Here is a 20653-nt window from a genome sequence, read left to right as displayed (position 1 = left end):
CCCTTGGATCATCAAAGGACAAGGTTGAGCTACAAGACTTGGCAAGGACCCAGTACCTTAGTTGTTCCAATATATTTTAACTATGCAGCCCCACCTAAAACAAAATAGCACCTGTGTGTATTTATTTTTATATAAATATTTGTACAAACATTCTACCCTACCTCTTAAAACAAAACATCATAAAAGCAAGGCACAAAGATGGAACACTTTTTTTAAGGGTTAAATTTAAAAGTAACATAAGTGGATGTTGTTGTACTTTCTTTCTGTGCTTCCAAGGATCACTGTGGAGAATCTGCTGCAGACAAGTGTTATGCAGTTCATGGGAAAGGATTGGTTTCCCTGGGAAGATGAGATTGTTACTTGGGAGCTGAAGTTCAAGCCAAGCATAATGACTGGGGAAGCACAGAAGGGAAGAGGACATTCCCGTTTGGTGGGGGTGGGAGAGCGCAAAGGAGTTTCGGGATCACTCCTGTAGAATAGATACTGAGTTTATGACAGCAAAACTGGCTCCATTTGCTCTGAATTAGCATCACTGGAATCTGAATATACTCCTTTTCTTCAGTAAAGTCTGCTCTAAAAACTTGATCAAGCTAAATGTGTAGGTGGAAGACAACCAGGATGCAAGGTGAATGATATTTATATTTATAATATAAACCAATAGGATATAGTTACATTTTCATGGCCTGTTCTGAGATTGAAGAAGTCCCTTAGAAGAAACACTATCCCCATCCTTTTCTGTCACAATTTAGACTATAAGATGTGAGTGAAAACCCGGGAAGTCATAGGAAAGAAACGATCCACCCCTAAATTTAGGAGTTCTTTGGAATTCCTAATGAGGTACAAATGGAGTGGGCTGAAACTCAACAGAAAGGTTGGCCCAAAGGGAGACTAGGTTCTGTGAGCACATTTTTTTTTCTCATCCTGGGAGGCAACACTGATATCTAAGAAAACATATTTTGTGCATACTTACCAAAGAAAATAGCCCTACTGAGGAGGCATATTAGTCAAGGTTCTCCAAAGAATCAAAACCAGTAGGAGGTTTATTATAGAGGATTGGCTTAAGTGATTATGGAGGCTCAGAAGTCCCACTCTGCCATCTGCAAGGTGGGGACCTAGGAAAGCCAGTCGTGTAATTCAGTTTGAGTCTGAAAGCCTGAGAACCCAGGGGCACTGAGGGTGTAAATCTTAGTCCAAGGACTGGATAAGATGAGATGAGATGTCCCACTTAAACATTAAGGCAGGGAAAAGTGAGCAAATTCTTCCTTCTTCCTTCTTTTGTTCTATTGAGACCCTCAATGGATTGGATGATGCCCATCTACACTGGGGAAGGCAACCTATGGATGCCACTGATTCAAATATTAATATCATCAGGAAACACAGACATACACCCAGAAATGATGTCCAAGCACCCTATAGTCAGTCAAGTTGACACATAAAGTTAACCATCACAGGAAGTAAACGTTTCTGTAGAGCTGAGGAGATGGGGCTGTGCACTCATTTCTCACCCCTCAGGAGATGACTTTATGATTGAGTAACCTGTGCAATCCTACAGAACTCTGAGTGGGGAAGAGCCCTGTGTTTGGCTTACCGCTCTACCATCTTGAAATTCTTAATAACTTTTGAACAAGGAGCCCTGCATTTTTATTTCCCACTGGGATCCACAGCTTATGTGGCCAGTCCTGCTTCCCCACCATCTTGCCTCCATTTTCTGCCTTATTGTTCTCTATAGCTCTTTGCAGTTCCTCTATTTTTCAGTCTCTACTCTCCCCTTTATTATCTGCTAACCTTAGACTTTCTTTTTGTTTTACATTCCGACAAAGATGTACCGTATGTGGGATCAGTGTGAGCACAGTAATCGAATCAGTAAAAAAAAAAAAAAAAAAAAAAAAAAAAAAAAAAAAAAGTGAATCGAATCAGTTTGACTTGATAACACGGCCATGGTAACATTTAAACATGTGAGAATAACAATATGGATGATAAAAAATTTCAAACTTTACCAAAAGAAACGAAGAAGATTTTGTGGAACTGAAAGACTATGTGTAACCTTTGGTTGTATTTGTGTTGACTTATATGCAGTTTTGAGAGCAAGCATTGTCTTAAGTCTTTAAAAAATATTACGTACAGCAGCTTATCAATTCACTAAGACTGCCTTAATGTACCATTTGCTATTAAGTTAACTGTCAAGAGAGTTTTGTTAGGAAATTAGGTCCTTGTTTCTAGAATACAGGTAAGATGAATGAGGAAAGAGCAAGTGGGATTGCCAAAGGCAGGAAGCAAACCGGATTTTTGTACTGCTCGCTTTTAACACCATACTTTTCCCTAATTGTGGTGTTACTGATCCTCTGGAGGAAAAGGGAAACAGAGAATATGTCAAGCTGTGTAACTCTTCTCAAATAAATAGCCAGTGCTATCCATCTCTCCATTCAAGATGAACTGCCAGGGAATACTAATGGCCATGAGCCCCGCATCATTGATCTTCATCAGGCGAGTGTATTATCCTTTGTGAAGTTCTCCAGGCTGGCGGGGACACTGCCTCTCCGGGCAACCCACCCCTTCCTCTCTCTCTTGTCTGTAACTTTTACTTTAACCTGTAAGTCATTCATCAAGGCAGTGACCTTGATGGCGAAAGCCTAAATGTGGTGGGTAAATGGGATGGAAATCTGAGATGTGCCGCCTCGCCTCCAGAAACAGCAGCCTGTGCATCACTTCTTGACAATGTCAATTTGAGCTGAAAGGGTACAGGATACTGCAGGCTTCTTATGCTGGCCTAGCATCCCAGCTTCGCACTGTCCTCATGTGATGGCGTTTAGAAAAGTGATGTTTTTTTGTAAGTGCCTTTTATTATCCTGATCTTTTTGTTAAAAAAAAAAGTGATTAAAAAAACTGCAGGTGCATTTTACATAAAAAATGTGAAATGACTTTCCTTTCCTTTGGTTCTAGCTGCAGATTTCTGCTCTAGAAAGTGATTGACTTTGGAATTAAGCAGAATCAGAGTTTTGTCCTGGCAAGGCTGAGCATATTAAAAGTGGTGGCAGGGACTGGGGTCATCTGGAGGGATTCACCCTTTCTGCCTCAGCCCTGTCCTACAGCAAACTCGTCTGCATGAACTGATGATCTCTGAAAGGGCTTGTTTGCTGTGTAAACATGACATTCTGCAAGTCCTTCCTTAGCCTCATCTTCAACCAGCTTGCTGCCCTAAGTCTATCCCATAGGGAAAGTCTGGAACTACCAGTAAGGTAGGCTCAGTTTTTTTACTAATCTAAATTTCAGTTTAACCTATAAATCTAGGATTCAAAATCCTTTTCTTATATTTTCTGTGAAGATTGAATAGGGAACATCTATAGAAATATCTAGTACGATGTGTGAGACTGGTAGGATTCTCTCTGTTTTCTATGCAATAAAATGGCAGTTATAAGACCAGGCACCCCAAATCTGTAAAACCTGTGTGATCTGACAGGCCTGAATGTATCATTCCGGATGGATTTCCTATGTAATATGCAATGATCTCTCTATGATCCTAAAGTTATTGTCAAATTTTATGAGCATATTTCTTAAATTTAACATAACAATTCCTCCTCAACACAAATACACTGTATAAAATCACGTGTGTGTGTGTGTGTGTGTGTGTGTGTGTGTTGTGTATGTGTGTGTGTGCACGATGTTCCAACATCTCTCTCACCATTATGAGCAGGAGTCATGGAACAATATTCCTTCTCCATGTATATGTATGTATGTATATATATATATACATGTAGGTATACATGCATGTGTGTATATGTGTGTGTGTGTGTGTGTGTGTGCATGTGTGTGTATGCATGTGTAGTGTTATGTCCCTGAAAATCCTTTAGTAGAAGAATTCAAGGTTCAAGAACTTACATATTTATTTTCATGGGGAAAATGGCATTTGGGGGATCCTCGTTATGATAACTTATGAAAACCTTTGAAAATAGTTCGATATTCATTAAAGTGATGGTGCCACACGAAGAGGCTAACTAAGCATTGGCATTTTGCATAGCTGAAAATTATAAAATTGGGTATGTGAAATTAAATGTATTATCATCTCTTGTTCACTAAACCTTCTACCTCAAAATTTTCCTGAGATGATTGGATTTATTTTACTTAATATACTAATGGAATGTTTCATTGTTTGTCCCATCTCCTTCAAGACCTTTCTTGGTTCCACCATCTTATTCAAGTCCAGGGCTGAAATGCTTTTTTTTTAAGTTTATTATTTACTTTGAGAATCTCATTCTCTAAGCCTTATTCTTTTCTCATGCTTTTATAAAAGCAACTAGGACAAGTCCCTAAAATAATAGATAGGTGATACATTATTCCTATCTGATTAACCAAGCTTCTGGTTTATCTAGATTTATCAAATATTGGAAATAACTCTCTATAGGAACTGATTAATCTTTGTCTTCCCAGACAAAAATGCTTTCCTGTCAAACTGCACAAACAATGCCTGGTTTTTAAAAAAGTGATTTTGGGGTGCCTGGATGGCTTAGACAGTTAGCATCCAACTCTTGACTTCGGCTCAGGTCACAATCTCACAGTTTGTGAGTTCAAGGAGCCTGCTTCAGATTCTCTCTCTCTCCCCCTGTCTCTCTCAAAATAAATAAAATAAATATCTAAAAAATAAAAAAGTGATTTCTTTATATTGAGAAAGTCTTTGAATTATCTCTCTTATTTTCAGTGTTAATTTACAGCCCCAAAGCTTTATCAGCTCTCTCTAAACTTGTGACTGATTTACTTGCCTATTTGCCAGTCTTCAATGCTGGGTTGGAGAGTGTAAGGCAGTGAAATACTTGGTTTGTTGAAAAGGTACAAAGGGGATGGTGCACAGTGGGTACATGGTCTTGGGGATGCTGTAACAGAGGTGATTGAACTGCTTTGTCTTTTTCCATCGGGCAGAGGCTATGGGATGACTTTTTGTTTTACTCTCCAAATCTTACCAAATACACTTGGAACTTCCCAAGAAGGGTACAAACACATGTCGTCGAGCAACATTTGCCATTCCTTACCCTTCCCTTTGGTGATGCTGTCCTATAAACTGGCAGCATGCCACCTTTCAACCCTGAAGGGGCTGATTGGTCCCCCTACAACTCCCCCTTTCCCGTGGGAGCCTCTGACCTTGGACTAAGCCAAAAACTCAGTGGCTGGTGGCTGTGGGAAGATGCCTCTCCTGTAACACGAAAACACACATCTGTGCTCTACCATCTTCAGGAACCGAAAGGAAGGCTGCTACAGTGTCAAAGTGTCACGGAGATTTGATTTCACTTTATCTTTGCAGTTCTTCTTTTCAGAGAGCTCAGATAGAAGTCTGTAGGGATTGGTCTAAGGGTCAAGCTCCTGGCAGACATCACATTGTTCTTCTCAATTTATCTGCTCTCAGACATTACACGTGTACAGACACATATGTCCACTGCTCCTCTCAGAGGTTCTTTCTCCCTCTCTGGGCCACAGTGCACACATGTCCTAGAGAACCATGTTTAGCTTCAGCCCTGGATCTGTCACTTACTCACTGTAGAGCCTTAGGTGAATTTCATACCCATTCTGGGTCTTAGTCTTCCTACCTGTGAAGTGTGGGCAATAATGGTACTTACCTTATAAGGTTGTCACAAGTTTTAAATTTTTTAAAATTTTATTTTAGATAGAGAGAGGGCACAAGTGGGGCAGAGGGGCAGAGGGAGAGAGAGAGAGAAAGAGAGAGAGAGAGAGAGAGAGAGAGAGAGAGAGAGAGAGAGAGAAAACCTTAAGCAGCTTCCACGCTCAGCATGGGAGCTCTATCTCCTAACCCTGGGATCATGACCTGAGCCTAATGAAGAGCTGGGTGCTCAACTGAGTCACCCAGGCACCCCACAAGTTTTAAATTGCTTTTCACATACACACAGAACTTAGAACAGTAGCTGATTTATAGTAAGTCTCTAATGAATGTTAACTACTGTTGTTATTGTACATACATCTACTTTCTCTTAGAGTTCTAAAATGAACCCATTTGTATTATGTAATCATTGTCATGAAACGTGGATTGAAAATACAAACCCTGAAATATCTGACTAAGAGTGATTTAGTTAAAAGCTACATCAATTGACAGAAGCACTTTGTAAAGACCTCTGCTAATTTCAGAGTTGTAGAAATTGAAGAAAGGGAGAATTACATTTATCTCGCTCAGCAAATAATACCAAAAGCATAACAGCCAATGCTATAGAATAAGAATGATATTACTACAATGATGACTTTTAAAATTTCAATGAAACGAAAATATTACTATTGAACCATCAAATACTTGTGGAAACTTGAGGTCCACCTCTGTAACCCTTTCTGGGTTCTATGATGCACTGTGATGAATTATAAAAGATGGGACATCAAGAGATGTGAGTTTGGGTTATTTGATAGTTTTGCCATTAGATAAAGGCACCTCTTTCCTCTGAGCTTTCATTTTCTTGCAAAAGTTGGTAATAATAACATAACAGCTGCTACACAGACCTCATAGGGAATTGTACAGGTCAGGTGATAATATGTATATGACCATTCTTCTTAAATATGAGTTCTTTTAGAAAGATTGTCCTCAGATGATCATGCTTTTATCTTGCTACTTTTTCATTAGACACATTCTATCACCTCCTTTTTTAAAAAATAAAAATCATATCAATAATCCTTACCGCAGTCTCCAAGACCTTCAATAATGACACCCTTTCCCTCTCTCTGATCCTGCAGCCCCAGTCAATCCACTGATCTCATCGTTCTCTCTTACTCAGCTGAAATATACCCTTTAAGTGCTTACCATGTACCACACTGCTTTGCAGGTTATTCTTTGCCCACTTTGCAAAGTTCTCTTCCATACTCAATCAGCAGAATGATATTGTTAACAGTTGGCCTTTTGAAGTGTTTTGCATCAGTGTCTCACAAGAAAGTATTTTTATTCCCTTCACCTTGCATATGGGGAAACTGAGGCTCAGGGGAGCCCAAGTCAGCAGAGGTGGTTGGAGACACAGTGGAGAGCGAACCTCAGCCTCTCTGTGGCTGGAGAACACACTCGGCATTGGTATCAGAATAATCACCTTGCACTGTCTGTGCAGATGTTCCTGAATACAACCTCATTTGTTCGTTACATAACTTCGTGTGTGCTGAGCGTCTATCCTTTGCCAAGTGGAAAGGATATTGGAACTCATCAAGAACACACTCATTTGTGTGCTGGAGACTCTTGTGATGTGCCAAATGAGGATTCTCTATACTTCAAGGTTGTCCATTGAAATATGGGTCTGCTGTAATCACAGAAAAGAGTTTCCTCTTGTAGAACACACCCCTTTCTTGGTTAAAAAGTCCTAAATCTGTCTTCCTTAATAATAATGAATCTACTTCACCATCTCTTTCTATGGTGAGCTTTTTAAATAGCTGAAGACTCTCATAAATTTTCTCATTAAATATGCTCTTATATTTTGAATGCCTATTTTGAGCTAGATACTCTATTAAATAATAACAAGAAAGATAATGGCTGACATTTATTGATTATGTCCTGTGTGCCTGACGTCTGCTATGGCTTTTCATATGAGGCTTGTTAAACCCTCAGCACACCCCATATGAAGATCTAACCACCAGATGTCTTTTGTTATCAGTGTCACTGACTCATCAACTGGCTTGACTGTGACATAATACTGAATAGGAGGAAAGAGTCAGTAAAGAATGGGGCCCAAACTCCATGAGTGCTGGACTCTTATGGCTTTTCCCATCAACTGAGATTTCATTGGCCTTCCTAATAAGACTCAGGTCTGTACTGCTCTCTGGCCAAAGCATTCCTTTGTCAGACACTGTGCATGGAGCACTTTCCATGCATTTACCCTGTGTTTGAATTTTGTAAGTGAAAAAAAGAAACTTGGGAAAATTAAGAATAGAGTCTGGGGTGATGTAGGGCTGCACATCTAGGAGTACAAGGCTGACTTCCCAGCTGGTCTAAGAAGCCCATCCACCACCTGTCCCACACGACTGAGCTGTCCAGCTCAACAATGATGAATCCAGTAGAGAGCCGTCTGCTCTTTTCCCAACTGCCTACTGGACATTAGCATCTCCATATACTCTAAGACAAGTTTCTGCTCCTTGCATATATTTTTTTGTGCTAGCATTCCCCTCTATTATCCTCAATAAGCACAGTGGTGGGCAGGAAACAGACACAACAGACACAACAAATGTCTGTTGATTGGAGTTAAGGAAATAGCTTGCTTCCCTGCTTTCCTTTGTTTTACATGCAAGGAAAAGACACTGTCTCTATCTCTAGCTCAATGATTTATGCTCAGAAAGACAAGATAAAATTTTAAAACTAATATGTTAGTATGGGTCAGTTTCTCCAGAACAGTCTCTTTTTTGCTGCATTAATAATGCACTAGCATTTTAGAAGAAACAGAGGTGCTAATGAGGCACTAATCACCCCCCCACACACACACCCTTTTAAGCAACTAATTATGACTAACAGCTATGAAGCTATATCAGCTTTAAAACCTAATTAATTCAACCTATGAAGAAAAATGATTAATGAATATAGGCTGTACATAACTTAATAAGAAAAGGTCACGATGGCTATCGAGAGTAAGATTTTGAAAATGTTGCAAATTGGGGAATGGTTTTAGCTCAATCTGTTATTTGAAATAAAAAGGGATGTCTTCATATCTCGTTTTTATAAGCAATCTGGAGATTCAGCCAGCACTCAACTCCCAAGGCCAAGGGAATCTTTGAAAAATTAAGCGTTTCTCTCCTTGGAACAGCCAAGGATTTTTTTCTCTCTGTAGGGTTGGTACCTCATTTGCAAGTTTTAAGAGAGCTTTGCGAGCTTGAAGGGTTTGGGACTCCGGGGCAGGAATGAACCAGGAGCTCACGTTTGTCCCTCTTGGTTCCACCATCTAGATTCTGTGCCCGCTTAATGTCCTTTTCAATGACTGATTGCATAACTGCCCTTTGGCTACATATTAACTATTTTTCTTGACTTTATGATTTCTCCTGGTTTCAGCTGCGTGCTCATCGTTAAGTTTTCACAGTGTTTTTGCATGATAAAATAGCAGCAAAATACAAAAGTTAATAGGAAATTAGCCTTTAAAAAAATCGAATGAATGTAGTAGTCTTACTTAAAGCTTTGGATTTTGTAATAGCTTTCCCATCACACTGGTCTTGAAAGATAACTCACACAGCTAATATGCGTACGTGCCTGGGGCTGGTAACACAGAGCTTGCTTCCATTCCTGCTGCCTCACTGCACTTTGAAGGCTTCCAAATTCCACTGTCTTACCACTAACATGTGATGCGGAGCCCATCTCCCACATAGGGGGCCCCACAGAGGAGTGTTGCCTCAATGTTGCCTATGCAAGGCTGTTTCCACTGTGCGCCCCAGTCTCCTCCCTGACTGCCGCTGCCTCTCCAGGGACCTTTTCTGTGGCTGGGAGTCCCACTGTGCTGAAGCAGGATTCTGGGCTGCTGCTGGCCACATGGAGAATGTATTGATCATTCTACTCAACTCAATAGATATATGCAGGGGACAAATCTTAGGCCACTTATGTGATACCCATGCTGGTAAGCTTTCACTAAAAAAACATTTCCTCCATAACCTTGAAATTTATTAATCTGTATTCTCAGATCCAGTGAATGCCATATTTGGAATAATCTGCTTCACTCCTTCAGCATCTGATGACTCTATTATGCCAATAATTATTCTCTGCTGCTACTTCACTACTTTATACCAGGTTAACCTGAAAGATTCTGGTAATGATTTACCTGTCAGTGTTTGCTGCTCAGTCCTCATTCAAAGCTGGGATGGCCGGTTCTTATATAACTATCATCATTATAGGAGTTAAACGTAAAATATGCAGATGCATTTTACTGTGTGCCTATTTATATACATATGTGCAATCACAGCACACTGTGTTTACCGAAGTATAATAACCTTACCTTCTACCTGCGGGTTCAATATTTAGCTATCAGCAGATTGCTAAATTCTTGAGGGTGGATAATTTGCTTAACCCTGTGAGCTACAGCACCGGCACATTGTTAGCACTATAAAAAGATGTCAAGTGAATCCTCTGGCTCCCAAAAAGAATCTCATTATTGCTCATACAATAGTGTTTAAGGGCATGAATTAGAGTCAGACTTCTCAGGTCCGAATCCTGGTTCTATCCCATATTAACTGCATGACGTTGAGCAAGTTACAATCTCGTTTTGCCTGTTTTCCCATTTATAAAATTAGGATAGAAAGAGTATATGTATCATAGCCTTTTAAAGATTAAATATGACTTAATTCTTATTAACGCACTGAACACATTGCCTGTCAAGAATGAGACCTTAAAAATGTGAGCTTTTAGGTTAGCAATGCTCACACGATTATATTGATTGTTTGAAGATGACTTTTGTTTATTTGTGTATGTTTGGAAATTAGAACCGTACATCCCACAAGAAAAGAAAAAGGAAAAGAAAACATGAAACATTGAACACAAGTCTGTGAAGCAAAGTAAAAACCGGAGACTGGCATCAGTATCATGCGTTGAGTAGAATGGTCAGAAACTACAACTTATCTGGACAAGTAATCATTAGCTAAGAAAGATGACTGCAAGTCACAAATCACTCTCCTGTTGTCAAAAGCTGCGCATTCATACATCAGACAGACCCTGACAAGCAGACTCTGACTGCTTAAGCTTCTGTCACCTACTAGAAATTATCTCATTCTTTTTCAAACAATCTTCCTATTAACAAGTGTCGTGGAAAAAAAAAAAACAGTTAAACATTTAAAAAATTAAGAACATGGGTCTTTTTTTTTTCTATTTTACACTTTTACCAGGCAAGAAATAGCTGGTTTTTGCTTCATGTGATGTATTTTCTGCATCAAAGCCATTAATCCACAATCCCAAAAGTCTGAAAAATCTATCTTAACACGAGAAGCCTAAAATAATCAACTTCTTTTGGAGTAAAATCAGTGGAGTACCATCTAATGCATATTTTGTATCTTAGTTTCATCCACATACTGGTATAAACTTTTAATCCTCAATCTTCCCTCTCATTTAGGGAGTGCTTGTGGAAAGTTTTCAAAATCAGGATTATATGGCCTAATGCTAAAAGCGGTCGATGCTCTCAAAGCATTTAGCTATTTGCACTGCGAGAGAATTGGGTTGCTTAAGCACTCAGTAAGTGCGAGATCCTGGGGATGCAAGCTACATTTTATTGGGCAGTTAAGCAGGGGATTGGTTCTCACTTTTCCTAGAGGGCCCACCTGCAGTTGTTTTAAAAAGCTTTCCCTTCAGAGAATTAATGTAGTCACTTATAATATTTCAGTGTCTACCATTTCATCTTTCCAGATTAAAGCAAAGGGTTAGGAGAGGCTCATGGGCAAGCTCTGTATCAAAAGGTAGTTGGATGTATCTGTAGAGACTCTCAGACTTAACATCTTTTCCCTTCCCATCAATAAGGAAAGCTAATTTCACAGTACTAACTTGAAATGTTTTTGGCGCCTTTGTTTGGAATAATTCATCATGGAACATCTGGCCGACTCATCAACACTTTGCAGCTTCAAATAACTTTCCAGTCTAAATTGCTCTAGATGTATCAGCATTTCTTTTGATTATTAATATGATGGACAAGTTTCATATCGTTCAGTGCCAATGCAAAGGAACTGTGACAAATGAAATTTGTTCTCGATGTGTCTAGTGTTGTGAGAGTGAGGAACTCTCTTCTCCTGAGAGCTTCATTTTCCCTTTTGGTGAACTTGGCAACATAAACGTTTTGGTCTCCTTGATTATAGCATCTGGGTGAAACTGCCAAGTTCTGCACTGAGCCGTTGGAAGAATTCCTTTAAAGTCTTTCTTATTTGGGTGTTTGTTCCTATATATTTTTTATTGTTATTATTATTGTGCAACCATAAAAAGGAGTTTGTGGCTGAATTCAGTTCAATAGAAAAGTGATAGACACTAAATGCATCAATTTTGATATAATTTGATAGGCAAATCAATCTTCCGTGAAGAAATGAGCTCTGCAATTTGGGGGCTGGTGTCTATCAGGAAATAATCCACATAGCTTATAAAAACAGGACTGCTATGGCATTTCCAGATGTTGAAAAATTATTTTGTACATGTACATTTGCCAAAACCCTCAACACTTCAGGTTTGTTTAAAAGAACATCAAGTAAGAACATTAAAATTGGAACATAATGTGGGGAAAAGAAACAAAATAATGAAGAAAACAAAGTGTTTCTATTGTAGTTATTAAATAGTAGCTTTATATGAGCAAAAACTGTGGAGCTTTCAGCTTTCTTTTGACCAAGGCAAGTAGTAATGTGACAAGTTATGTAACTCGTAAGTATCAGAAAGGGAGAAACAGTTTTCCTTGAGACAGAGGAATATCTCTTTCTCAAAGTCTCCACGTAGCCACTGAGAATTTAAATCTTGACAAACACATACATTTGTGTAAATATATACATTTAACCCACAGATTTATCCCTCGAACAACAATTGCCTGAAGTGCAAATAATAATCAAAAGCCCAAGATGTTTCAGAAGGAGCTAATTAAAACAAGTTGGCAGAATGTATACGTATGAACTTGAAAGTAAATACATATATTCTGTTCATCTTCTTTATTAATTAAGTGGTATGCTTTGTCAATTATAATATCATCATCTAATTATGGCATACTTATCACATAGTCATTATAATAAATATGTAAATATAATGGCAATTACAGCTGTAATCTCATGTCATAAATGTGGTTATGAATTTGTATATAGTGACTAGAATAATTCATGGTTAAGGATCTAGTTCAGATTTACGGATGGAGATTATCACTAAGGTGGCAAAACATCTAGACTATCTAAACTTTCATTAATCCATTTCATTGCATGTAAAAACAGCATAAATCATAATCGAGACTGCACAGCATGACCACTGACAGATTTCAACTGATCCGCAGCCCTACCTTCATGTAAAAGAATCATCACCAAATCAGGACTCCCGTCTCTCTAGACCATCTTCCATTCTTCTTCATCTGCTGGTATCCCAGGATGCTGACCTCTGTGTTGGGTTTGGCAAACACAGGAACACTGTTGAAGGATAAAAGGCAGGGAAGATAGTCTGGAGAACTTATTTCTTTTTGCCTTTCCTTCCTGCTGCATAATGTGACCTTCTACCTATGGCCATGGCCCCTATCTAGCAGCCCTCCCCAAGTACTGGCTACTTTTTCCACCTCCCCTTGCTCCTTTTGGGTCTTGGCTTATGGCTCTTGGATCTTGCCAGCTCCAGGGTACTGCACTCTTATTTCACTATACTCTGACTTTTTTTTGTAAATAATCCTTTATTAAATTCTCTTAAAATTATCCAATTTGAGTTAGCCATATGTTTTTTTGCCTAGATCCTGACTGACATTAATTAGGGCATTAAACTCAATATTGAAACTCATCTTTTTGAAAATCTATGTATTTTTAATTTTTAAAAATGTTTATTTATTTTTGAGAGAGACAGCACAAGCAGGGGGGGAGCGGAGAGAGAGGGAGACACAGAATCTGAAGCAGGCTCCAGGCTCTGAGCTGTCAGCATGGAGCCTGATGCGGGTCTGGAACCCAGGAACCTTGAGATCATGGCCAGAGCAGAAGTTGGATGCTCAACCGACTAAGCCACCCAGGTGCCCTGAAAATCTGTATATTTTTTAAGGGGGGTTTTTTAATCTCAATTATTGTATAGTGACTGAGATAATAAAATCAAGGAAATAATAAGAAAAATAACAAGTAACATTTAAAAAAATGTCAGACGCTCTGCAAAGCACTCCGTTTCATTTAAACCTTACTAAAATCCTTTGCAGTATATACTATTATCATTCCCATCTCACATGTAAAGAAACAGTCTGAAAGAGTTTATGTAGATGGCAGTGGAAAGGTCCAGATTACCATGCTGCACTTGGGTTCTCTGGCAGTTTGGACACAGAGAGTGGGGACCTGGAAAGAAAGGGAAAGAGTCAACTGAATGTGAAAGGTGGAGCCAGAGACCAGCAATACCAGGCAGGAAAGCTTTTATGAAAAGAAAGATATTAATGCAGAAGAGCATAAGCAGAGCAAAGAGGTGAAACTGAACAGTAGGAAGACAGCAGTGAGGGAAAAGCATTGAAAAGGGAAGGCGTGATTGGGGAGTGAGGAACATTCGGAAGGTTCTGGAAATGGCCTCTTCGTGTAACCTAGACTTGCAGTTGCCACCTCCTCTTACATAAAACAGATAAAGCTAGTGAGGAGGCAAAGAGGGACAGGAGGGGAGAATGAAAGATGAGTGATCAATCAGGACCATTTTTGTGATTAAAACTGTCGGTGTTTTACTTTTATTACTACTACCTTGCCAAACATAGCATGAGCACCTAGTCTTAGTGGAATTTTATTTTGTGATTTTATTTAAAATTTTTTTTAATGTTTATTTTTGAGAAAGACAGAGAGAGATAGCATGTGAGCAGGGGAGGGACAGAGAGAGGGAGACCAGAATCCAAAACAGGCTCCAGGCTCCGAGTTGTCAGCACAGAGCCTGATGCGGGGCTTGAACTCAGGAGACGTGAGATCATGACCCAGCCGAAGTCAGTTGCCCAACCAACTGAACCACCCAGGTGCCCCTAATTTTATTTTTTTAATTTGTTAATTTGTTAATTTATTTACTTTTGTTGAAGTATAGTTGACACACTGTGTTATATCCGTTTCCAATGCACAGCATCAATGCACAAGTCTCTATGTCGTGTTACGCTCACCACAAGAGTAGTTTCCATCTGTCGCCATCCAACGTTATTGCAGTTCCCTATGTTCCTTGTACTGTGCCTTTCATTCCCATGATTTATTCATTCCATAACTAGAAGCCTTCCACCCCCCTTCACCCATCTGCCCATCCTCCCCACCTCCCTTTCCTTTGGCAACCATCAGTGTGTTTTCTGTGTTTATGGGCCTGTTTCAGCTTTGTTTGCTTTTTGTTTGTTTGTTTGTTTTCTTTTTTTTTTTTTTTAGATTCCACTTATTAAGTGAAATCATATGGTCTTTCTCCGTATGACTTATTTCACTTAGGATTATACTTTCTAGGTCAACTCATGTTGTCACATATGGCAAGATCTCATCTTTTTTTGGCTGTGTAATATTCATACTTACATATATAAATATGTATATATATATATTTATATCTGTATGACACCTTCTTTACCTATTCATCTATCAGTGGATACTTGTGTTGCTTCCATATCTTGGTGATTATAAATAATGCTTCAATAAATATAAGGGTGCATGTATCTTTTCAAATTAGTGTTTTCATTTTTTGGAGGGGGGATTGAATTTCCAGTGATGAAATTGTTGGATTATACATCATTTTCAATTTTTTGAGGGCCATCCATACTGTTTTCTATAGTGGCTTTACCAATTTACATTTCCACCAGTAATGTACCAGGGTTCCTTTTTCTCCACATTCTTGCCAACACTTGTTATTTCTTATCTTTTTTATTCTAGCCATTCTGACAGGTGTAGAGTGATATTTCATTGTGGTTTTGATTTGGTTTGATGATGAGAGATGTTGAGAATCTTTTTACATATCTCTTGGCCATCTGTATGCCTTCTTGGAAAAAAATGTCTATTTAGGTCCTCTGCCCATTTTTTAATTGGATTGTTTGTTTTTGATGTGTATTCTGTTGTATAAGTTTTTTAATATTTTTTGGATATTAACCCTTTTATCAGATATATAATTTGGAAATATCTTCTCCCATTCTATAGGATGCTTTTTTGTTTTGTTGGTGGTTTCTATCACTGTGCAAAATCTTTGTCTTTTGGTGTAGTCCCAATAGTTTATTTTTGCTTTTGCTTCCCTTGCCTGATGAGACATATCTAGAAAAAAATGTTACTATGGCTGATGTCCAAGAGATTACTGCTTATATTTTATTCTAGGAGTTTTATGGTTTCATGTCTCACATTTAGGTCTTTAATCCATTTTGAGTTTATTTTTGTGTATATGGTAAGAAAGTGGTCTAGTTTTATTCTTTTAAGTATCTGTCCTGTTTTCCCAGCACCATTTATTGAAGGGACTGTCTTCTCCATTATATATTCATACTTCCTTTGTATGGAGGTGGATCAATTGGTCATATAAGCATGGATTTATGTGGGGGCTGTCTATTCTGTTCTATTGATTTATGTGTTTATATTTGTGTCAGGACCACAATGTTTTGATATTATTTGTAATATATCTTGAAATCTGGGATTGTGACACCTCCCACTTTGTTCTTTCTCAAGATTTCTTTGGCTATTCAGAATCTTTTGTAGTTTCATACAAATTTTAGGATCATTTGTCCTGGTCTACTCTTAGTAGAATTTTATTTTTTATTTTATTTTGTTTTTTAATGTTTATTTATTTATTATTTATTTATTTTGAGAGAGAGAGAGAGAGAGAGAGAGAGAGAGAGAGAGGGAGAGAGACAGAGTGTGAACGGGGGAGGGCCAGAGAGAGAGAGGGAGACACAGAATCAAAAGCAAGCTCCAGGCTCTGAGCTGTCAGCACAGAGCCAGATGTGGGGCTCAAACACACAAGCTGTGAGATCATGACCTAAGCCGAAGTCAGATGTTTAACTGACCAAGTCACCCAGGCACCCCATTTAGTAGAATTTTAAATGCGAGAAAATTCCAGTGGCAAGAGGAATTTTTTTTCAAAATAAACATACACCATCTCAAGCAACTGAACTTTCACTTCCAAATTGTATATACAGGTACACAGAAAGTCATGGTGAAAGCAGTTACTGTGAGGGCTGCATTTTTTCCAGTTTGGAACTGGATCGCCTGGTATTTGAGCTTGCTACTGAGGAGAAAGTTTTAAAAATATTTGACAGTTGACGCTTGACATTTTCAAATCAAGAAAGTTTTTATTGTTATATTTTAACACAACTTGAACATTAATGTTATTGCTCATTCTTTTGACTTCCACCATTTGCTGTTATGACAGTTTGCTTATTAAGAAAAGCTGGCACATAATGAGCCTTTGCACAATGTGCCAGGTATTTTTGCTGAAACCATCTGGCAACCCTAGTGCATACCCATTTGGAGTTGTGCCAGTTATTGATGATGGCAGGAGGCATAGCCCACTTGTATTCATCTCCTCAAGTTCTTTTCTCCTTATTTGATAATTTCTAATCATTTCTGCTTCCCCTTATAGCAGAAGCCTTCTGGGTTGCTTATAGAGATGGCTTCAGCATCTCCTCTACCTTCTCCTTAGATATAAACTACTCAAGTGTTTGTACCCACCACCCCACCAATGTTTTCCTTATCAGTATCACCAGTAATGTGCATTCTGCCCCATCCAGGGATTACTTCCCATCTCTCATCTCACTTGACCTATCAGCCATTTGTCAAGTGGGACCACTCCCAACTTAAACCCTTTCTCTCTTGGCCTCCAGAACACCATACCTTCTCAATTTCCCTCCCACCTCACTGGCTGCCCGCCCCCCCCCCCACACCGTATCACTTTTAGTGATTCTCCTCCTTACTCTTAATGCAAAATGGTTGAATTCCTCCAAGCTTAGTTCTTGAGTTTGTCCTCACTACCCAGTCCTGTATTTTAAAATGTCATCTCAGGGTGCTTGGGTGGCTCAGTCAGTTATGTGTCAGACTTCTGATTTCAGCTCAGGTCATGAATTCATGGTTCATGGGATTGAGCCCCACATCGAACTCTGTGCTGATAGCATGGAGCCTGCTTGGGATTCTCTCTCTTCCTCTCTCTCTGCCCTTCCCAAATACTCTCTGTCAAAATAAATAAATGAATGTAAAAAAATAAAACATAATAAATAAAATAAAATAAAAGTCATCTGACACTTGTAAAAATGGCTAAAATTAACAACACCAGAAACAACAGGCATTTGCAAGGATGCAGAGAAAGGGGAACCTTCTTTCTTCACTGTTGGTGGGAATGCAAACTGGTGAAGCCAGTCTAGAAAACAGTATGGAGTTTTCTCAGAAAGTTAAAAATGAAACTACCCTACAATCATCAATTGTGCTACTAAGTTTTTACCCAAAAGATACAAATATACTGATTCAAAGGGATACACGCACCATGATGTTTATAGTTTATAGCAGCATTGTAAGCAATAGCCAAATTATGGAAAGAACCCAAATATCCACCAACTGAGGAATAGAGATGTTGTAGTATATACAATGGAATATTACTTAGCCATAAAAAGGAATGAAATCTTGCCATTTACAATGGCTTGGTCGGAGCTAGAGTGTATTATACACTCTCTCTATATATGTCAGTCAGAGAAAGACAAATATATGATTTCACTCATGTGTGGGATTTAAGAAGCGAAACAGATGAACATAGGGGGAAGAAAGAGAGAGGCAAACCATAAAACAGACTTTGAACTATACAGAACAAACTGAAAGTTGCTAGAGGGGTGGTGGGCAGAGGGATAGATTAGATGGGAAATGGGTATCAAGGAGGGTATTTGTTGTGATGAGCACTGGGTGTTACATGTAGGTGATGAATCACTAAATTCTACCCCTGAAACTAATATTACACTATATGTTAACTAACTGGAATTTAAATAAAAACTTGAAAAAAAAGTCATCTCTAACCTCTGTGCTCCCAAACAGACATCCCCATCTCCAACTTCTGCCCTGAGCACTGGACTTACGCATCAAGCTGTCCACTCCTCATTTGCCCCTTGGAACTTGAATAGGCATCTCAGATTATGCATGTTCCAAACTCAAACTGTTGATCTACCCCACTAATCATTCCTTTCTCAGTCTTGCCCTTCTCAGTAAATGGTATCAAAAGAATCATTCCTAATTCCTTTCCTTCATACCTTAATTGAATCCATTCACAAATTCTGACAGCCTCACCTTCTAAATACATCTTGAATCCAGTCACATCCCCTCCAAGCTACTGCTACCAGATGCATTTACTGATGTCCCTTGCTTGGATTATCACACTAGCCCTATGGCTGATTTCCTGCTTTGATTACAATATCTTCTCCAATTAGCAGCCAGGTTATGCCACTTCTTTGCTCAAAATCACCCAATAGCTTCTATCACACTGGGAGACAATTCTGAGGTCTTTATTAAGCCTTAAAGTATCCTTCAATGGTCTTGTCCTGCCTACCTTTCCTACCTCATTTTTGGTCACTGCCCCCTTATTCCCCTCCTGTCACATTGGTTTTTTCACCAATAGTTGAAAATGTCAAGTTTATTTCCAACTCTGGGTCTTCTCTCTTCCCTGTTTTTCTGCCTGAAAATCTCTTTATCTTGATAGTTTCATGGCTGCCTCTCACATTTATTCAAGCCTTTCTTCCTTAAATTTTAACTACTCTGGCCACCTTATCTAAAGTACAGTTTCACCTTTTGGCAAACCTGTGCTTTGTATTCCTCTAACTTGCTTTATTATTTTTTCGTAGCACTTACAATGATCTGATATTATGTTATATGTTTGTTAGTTTATTGCCTCTCTCCTGAACTAAAACGTAGCTTTATGAGGGCAAGGACTTTGTTATTTTCATTCCTATGTCCCTGTCACTGATACCTATTCATGGTGGATGTTCAATAAATATTTGTTGACTCAGTATCTCTGTATTGCTGATTGTCACCACCCCTCGATAATCAAGTGCAGTGAAAATGTCAAGAAAAGGTGTGCGTGTATGTGCATGTATGTATCCATATGACTTGATGTGTGTGTCTGTGATACCCCAGAACTTTGTACTGAAAGACGTCAAATTACACCCCAACAGCATTGGGCATAACTTCTATCCATATACTGGTTTCTAAATTCCTTTCTTCACTTAAAGAAACAAGAAATCCTTGAAGAAATGGCTGATCCCTGATCTGGAGAAGAAAAAGTGTAACATAAACTTGGAATATCTTGATATGCCAGAAAGCTAGAATCGCTCCAAGACTAACATGAAGGTTTCAAAAAAACACAGGTGCCATGTTGAAGAGAGTTCCACTGGCTAAATTTGAAGAAATTAGAGCATCAAAAAGAAGAAATACCGCTACTTACTGAAACACACGTCAAGGTATCAAGGGGGACTGTGAGATAGAGATAATATCTTTTCATAACAGATCTGTTTTTGCACCAGGATCTAATCAAATTTTAGGCATTTTATTTGATTCTTCATTAAAATAAGTGAATAGACTGAAAAGCAGAACATGTCCTCTAAATGTAGGCTTGATAAAATAATTCTGGGATTTGCTGGAGAGGATCCATTCTTCACTCCTCAGCAGAATATTTCAAAGTTGGGGATATGCAGAGTGGTTGACATGATGGAGATTAGTAGCTCTGATGGGAAAACAGTCCTAGGTGTGAAGTAGCAAATCTACCAGTTACAGAGAGCCATCATGAGTTCCAGGAAGGTGAAATTTGCTCTAGGAGCCAGCCAGAGATAGGGTGATACTTGAGGGGTTAGGTTTTGGATTTACCACTCACTACCATTACTAGGACCCACATCCACCTTCACTCAATCCTGCCAAGTTAATGATGCTGAATACATAGAGTCTCCAAATAACATTTTATCATGGCGTGCCATTAACATTTAAGACCAGAACAAATTTGCTTAACACCTTGGGATAAAATGCATTTCCTCAGATGTGCTACCCTTCTTATCCCAAATTATAAGGAGAGCAGGGGGAAAGTTCATGCTGGTGGTTAAGGAACTCTATG

This window comes from Leopardus geoffroyi, chromosome A3 (genome assembly GCF_018350155.1).
Source record: "Leopardus geoffroyi isolate Oge1 chromosome A3, O.geoffroyi_Oge1_pat1.0, whole genome shotgun sequence".
NCBI classification, from domain to species: domain Eukaryota; kingdom Metazoa; phylum Chordata; class Mammalia; order Carnivora; family Felidae; genus Leopardus; species Leopardus geoffroyi.
This window is presented reverse-complemented; position numbering follows the sequence as displayed.